A 6,396-nucleotide genomic window follows, 5' to 3' on the forward strand; every position below is an offset into this window, starting at 1 on the left:
AACTTTTGCCAAAAAGCTCAATGTGAGTTTGGCAGAAAAAGGAAAAGAATTGAAAATTGAAAAGAACCTGATGCCCACTATTAAATACGGTGTCATGTTGTTGGACTGTTTTTCCTCCAAATGCCATGGGAACTTTGTTAGGGTTTTTTTAAACAAAAAAATTGGTCATCAGTGGATCTTCCAGCAGGACAGTGATCCAAAACTTATGTTCAGATCAATAAAAAATGCTAATAAATAAATAAATATATTACAGGGGATCGGGTGGCTCAGCAGTCTATTATGTTAGCCCACCAGCACTACATGACTGATTGTGTCGTGTGTCAGTAACCAGAGATAATTCTAGTCTATGTGCTTACAATATTAATAGTACTGGTGCTAATCTCTGTACCACTTCAGTCAGCAGTAATGCGTAGGTGGCACTGCAGGTCATGTACAGTAGATGAGGACTTGGTCTGAGCAGTGTGTGTTTGTGATGCACTTTGCTTAATTATTTAAGAATCATCTATTTGTGTTGTTACATACACTAAATTACCAAAAGTATGTGGACACTCTTCATAATTATTGAATTTGAGTGCTTTTGTCACACCCATTGATTATTAAAGCTGCAAAGGAGCTGCAGAGGAGGCAAGAACTCCATATTATTGCCCATGTTCAACAACCAAACAAGGGTATTTAATAAATTGTTAAACATTCTTGCACCCTGTGATTTGTTGATTTTCTGGAACCGTTTTTAACTGACAGATGTACTGTGACCCATATGGATATATTTATAATAGTAGCATAATGATTTCTGATGCAGTGCCTTCTAAGGGCTTGAAGGTTACACACAAAAGTGGTTTCTGGTCCTGTGATTTACAGTACTGTGGCAGTATATAGATTTATAAATGTTTACAAGTATTTGGTATGTTCTTATTTTGCTGTAATAATAAGATATACCCAGGCCGGTATGGACTTAGGTATAGATTGTAATGACCCAACAATTGCAACCCAAACCAGTGCATCTGTAGGTGGTGTACTCCAAGTTTTTCATCCCTAAAAATATGCACAAGATGGATTAGCTGCTCTAAATTGCACATAGGAGTGAGAAAGGGTTCCCCTATAATGCTGTTGGTAGTAATTGTTTATACACTAGAGACATGATGGATGTAAATCCCATCAGGCTTTCGGCACAGTCCTTAAAGCTGGTTTGTTAAATTATTTACAATGCCATTTATTATATGACTTATAAAATTTTCCCTGTAAACTATATGAAGTGACTTTGTATTTAAATTAGAAACTAATATCAACTTTAATCTTTGTATTAATATCAAACAGAAAGAATGACATAATTCAGAGATTAATGAGACACTACACAGTCATGGAGATTGTGTTATAACTTTATCATATTTTATATTTATTTAGCACTAGGCATTACTGTATTCAACATCAGCATTGTACATACAAAGAAAACAACAGTTAAATTCATAACCAATATTCAAGGACATTAATTCACAATTTGCTTAGATGTTCAAAGATCCAAGCTTTGAAAAGACAAGAATTGTGTGTGTGTGTGTGTGTGTGTGTGTGTGTGTGTGTGTGTGTGTGCGTGTGTGTTTGTGATTGATTTCTGGTACAAGATGTTTCTCACAGACAGCACTTAAGTCCACCAGCAGGTGGGCATTTCCTGTTCATGAATCATTTGTCAAAAAACATAAAACATAGCACATAGCTACAGATATAGAGAAAGATGAAGCTATAGATGAAGAGATTGGGAAATATATATGCTCAGATAGTTAAGATATAGGTATAAATGAAGGTATAGATGGAGAGAAATAAAGGTATAAATGAAGGTATAGATGGAGAGAAATAAAGGTATAAATAAAGGTATAAATTAAGGTATAGATGGAGAGAAATTAAGGTATAAATGAAGGTATAAATGAAGGTATAGATGGAGAGAAATAAAGGTATAAATAAAGGTATAAATTAAGGTATAGATGGAGAGAAATTAAGGTATAAATGAAGGTATAAATGAAGGTATAGATGGAGAGAAATAAAGGTATAAATGAAGGTATAGATGGACAGAAATAAAGGTATAAATGAAGGTAAAGATGGAGAGAAATAAAGGTATGAATGAAGGTATAAATGAAGGTATAGATGGAGAGAAATAACGGTATAGATGAAGGTATAGATGGAGAGAAATAAAGGTATAAATGAAGGTATAAATGAAGGTATAGATGGAGAGCAATGAAGGTATAAATGAAGGTCTAGATGGGGAGAAATGAAGGTATAAGTGGAGGTATAGATGGAGAGAAATAAAGGTATAAATGAAGGTATAAATGAAGGTATAGATGGAGAGCAATGAAGGTATAAATGAAGGTCTAGATGGGGAGAAATGAAGGTATAAGTGGAGGTATAGATGGAGAGAAATAAAGGTATAAATAAAGGTATAGATGGAGAGAAATAAAGGTATAAATGAAAGTATAAATGGAGGTATAGATAGAGAGAAATAAAGGTATAAATGAAGGTATAGATGGAGGTATAGATAGAGAGAAATAAAGGTATAAATGAAAGTATAAATGGAGAGAAATAAAGGTATAAATGAAGGTATAGATGGAGAGAAATAAAGGTATAAATGGAGGTATAGCTAAAAAAAAATTTAGGTATTATAGAAAGACATAAATAGAGGTATAACAATAGATATGGAGGCATTGATAGAAAGATGTGAAGATATAAATAGAGGTATAACTGGAGAGAAATGGAGGTATTGATAAAAATATATGAAGCTATAGAAAGATGTATAGATGGAGGGTGTAGATAAAGAGAGTTGGAGTTATTGATGAAGGTACAGATGGCTGAAGAACAGTACGTTGCCAGATTATAAGTTGTGGATAGAAAAGAGGTATTTAATAAACAAGCTGTCAGGAGAAGCTCACTATTAAGACACACACACACACATTCACAGAGAAAAAGCAAGTAACACAAAGAGCCGCCACACATAATACACCAGGGATGTTACACACAGCTATACATAACAGTAAAACAGTCCATCAACAGGGCTAACACCCCGTCTACACAAATATGATATCACACCAAACTGTTTTCAAAAATGTCTCAATCTGCACAAAAACTCCAGAACGCTGATATAAACCCTAAATAATAATGATACATAATCATATTTTATATAAAACTTACAAAACATTCTGAGCATGCTAACTGTGAAATATACACTACATGGCTAAAAGTATGTGGACACCTGACCTGGAAACATAAGCTTGTTTTACTTTCCATTCCAAAACCATGGTAAAATGGAGTTGACCCCAATTTGCAGCATTAACAGCCTTTTGAAATGTCTTTCTACAAGATTTTGGAATGTGTCAGTGGGAATTTAAGTCCCTTTAATTAAACAAACATTTGTGATGTCGGGTACTAAAGGTGCACAAAAAGGTTCTTACAATCAACACTCCAGTTGACCCCAGGTCGTTCAAAGGGGTTTAAGGGCAGGGCTCTGTGCAGACCACTTGTGTACGTACACACCTGGTGTGTTTGCACCAAAAATGTCAAGAACTCACAACGGACTTTATCACAGACTGGACTGAATTATGAAGAACTCCAATTGTTTACATTATTATTATTATTTTGCTAGTTATAACATTTGGCTCAATTTAATTTTGTGTATGTATGATTTGTGTAAATCCTATTCATTCAGATTATTCTCCAGGCCACCCAAGGACGATGGGGGCCCTTACGATGGGGGCCCTTGCTGAGTCTGGTTCCTCTTAGGGTTTTTTCTTGCTCAACAGGGGTTTTTGGTCTGTCGGTCATGGATTCTGTAAAGCTGCTTGAAGACAACGTCTATTATAAAAAGCGCTATACAAATAAATTTGACTTGACTTGTTAAACCATGTCATTACGAACTTCAATCTGTGCACTGAGGCAATGTCAACCTAAGTTGTAAGCATGTAATCTGTTTTATTTAACTGATACGCCTGCAGTTGTTGGGTCTAAAACACCTGAGCTATATAATTTGGAGGGGTGTCCACATTTCTTTAGCCGTAAAGTGTATGAACCTGCACACATACAACAAAGACGTGTTAAAATGTACGTGTGATATTAAAATTAAAATGTATGATCATAAAAAATATATATATATATATACACTGACCAGGCATAACATTATGACCACTGACAGGTGAAGCGAATAACACTGATTATCTCTTCATCACGGCACCTGTTAGTGAGTGGGATATATTAGGCAGCAAGTGAACATTTTATCCTCAAAGTTGATGTGCTAGAAGCAGGAAAAATTATCAAGCGTAAGGATTTGAGTGAGTTTGACAAGGGCCAAATTGTAATAGCTAGACGACTGGGTCAGAGCATCTCCAAAACTGCAGCTCTTGTGGGGTGTTCCTGGTTTGCCGTGGTCAGTATCTATTAAAAGTGGTCCAAGGAAGGAACAGTGGTAAACCGGTGACAGGGTCATGGGCGGCCAAGGCTCATTGATGCACGAGGGGAGCGAAGGCTGGCCTGTGTGGCCAACAGATAAGGTACTGTAGCTCGAATTGCTGAAGAAGTTAATGCTGGTTCTGATAGAAAGGTGTCAGAATACACAGTGCATCACAGTTTGTTGCGTATGGGGAAGCAAAAGGGGGACCAACACAATATTTGGAAGGTAGTCATAATGTTATGCCTGATCGGTGTATTCATGTGGACTGGCCTATATTTGTTATTGCTCTACTGATGACACTAACATTTTAATGTCAGCTTCTTAGGTGGAAATTTTTTGTGGGCTAATTAACACTGGTGTCACTGAAGTCTTTTGCTGTGTCTTATGCTTGTTTATTACATAGTGAACTGTTTTAGGAGTCTGCCGCCTTGTGGTCTGGTGTACAACCAGTGTGCAACAGAGGGCACATAATTCACTGAAGTATTTTCATTATTTTTTATTTATTTATTTATTTTGCATTTTAACCCCCTTTTTCTTCCAATTTAACGTAGCCAAATCGCTGCTGGGGACCCCAACGTTGTCCAAGGAGGGGGTGTCTTGACTGACACACACTCCCTCTGATGTGTGTGCAGTCTTACTGATCCCTTCTTATTCACCCACACTTCGGTGAATTTGTGCACGAGGTCAGCTTCGCGCATGCAGAGCCACGCCCCAACCTCCACATTCTTCCACTTCTGTGCAGGCGCCCTGGGCAACCAGGGTCTTTACACAGCCCCACCCCTCTTTCCCACACAGCAGACTGGATGCCAATTTTGTCTGCTGCAGGCATTAGCCAATTATGCCTGCTCGAGGACGCCCAGCCGACTAGTAGCAGTTTATTGTTTTTTAATATGGCCTTTATATTAAATAGATGTGGTTTGGGTCTGTGGTTTGTGAGTGTATCACAGTGTGCAACTGGTGAGATGTGGGACTGGTGGGCAATTGTGATCATGAAATAAAAAGTGACTGTCATTTTAATTTACAAATATCTGTGTTGGTGTGTCCTGTATAATCCCATATTAACCCTTTTTCCTATAACATTGTGTTATGTAGTGCTAATAATTCAACCTACACATTGAGGACACACAGTATTGAGAGCCAGAGGGCTGCTTTTTTGGACACAGCTTCAGTTTTCTAATTGTTGTTTCTAATGTATGCTAGTCTTGCAAAGCTAGCCATCATCTCTAACAAGATTAGATGTTTGAAAAAACACAGTCGCAATAGCAGCACTGACACACAACACACAAAACAACATCTCAAGCTGTAGTAAACAAGTAAAGTCTCCAATATTAACGTTTCAAAATTAGGCTCATCATTTAATCAGGTCTCTTGAAGGTGTTTCTGTGCATTGTTGGATTTTTCATTAGTGACAGTACACAGTTTAGCTACAATGCAAAGAACTCTAGTTACTTTCACCTCAAACACAAAGATTTCCACTGATGCTACAGTACAGACTGATTTACTAAAACAGGCTATGCTTCATTTGTGAGACACAATTTTAAATGACATTACCTACTTATCTAGTGATTTTAATCATGCCAGCTAACATCCGTGATGACAGGCACACAATGATTACACAGATCACAAAGGTGAATTCTGTATTGCGTCCCGAACAACATGTGTGCTACATAGTGTGTAACTATACCATTTCTAGAACACATACTATTAAGTAGTGTGCAATTTGGGATACAACCCACATTAACTGTTTTTACAAATATTATTAGAGAAAATGTCTGGCCCTACATGTCTACATTTATCTAAATAAAGAACATTAATAACTTGTGCTGCAATATTGCACCATTTTGCTGACTGAATAATTAGGTTATTATTTTATACATTATTATATTAATGTACAGTATAAATGTTCATGTTAACATTTTCTTTCCATCCATCTGCTTTAAGTTTGTATATTGAAACTGGCATGATTAATTAAT

This window comes from Trichomycterus rosablanca, chromosome 6 (genome assembly GCF_030014385.1).
Source record: "Trichomycterus rosablanca isolate fTriRos1 chromosome 6, fTriRos1.hap1, whole genome shotgun sequence".
Lineage (NCBI taxonomy): Eukaryota > Metazoa > Chordata > Actinopteri > Siluriformes > Trichomycteridae > Trichomycterus > Trichomycterus rosablanca.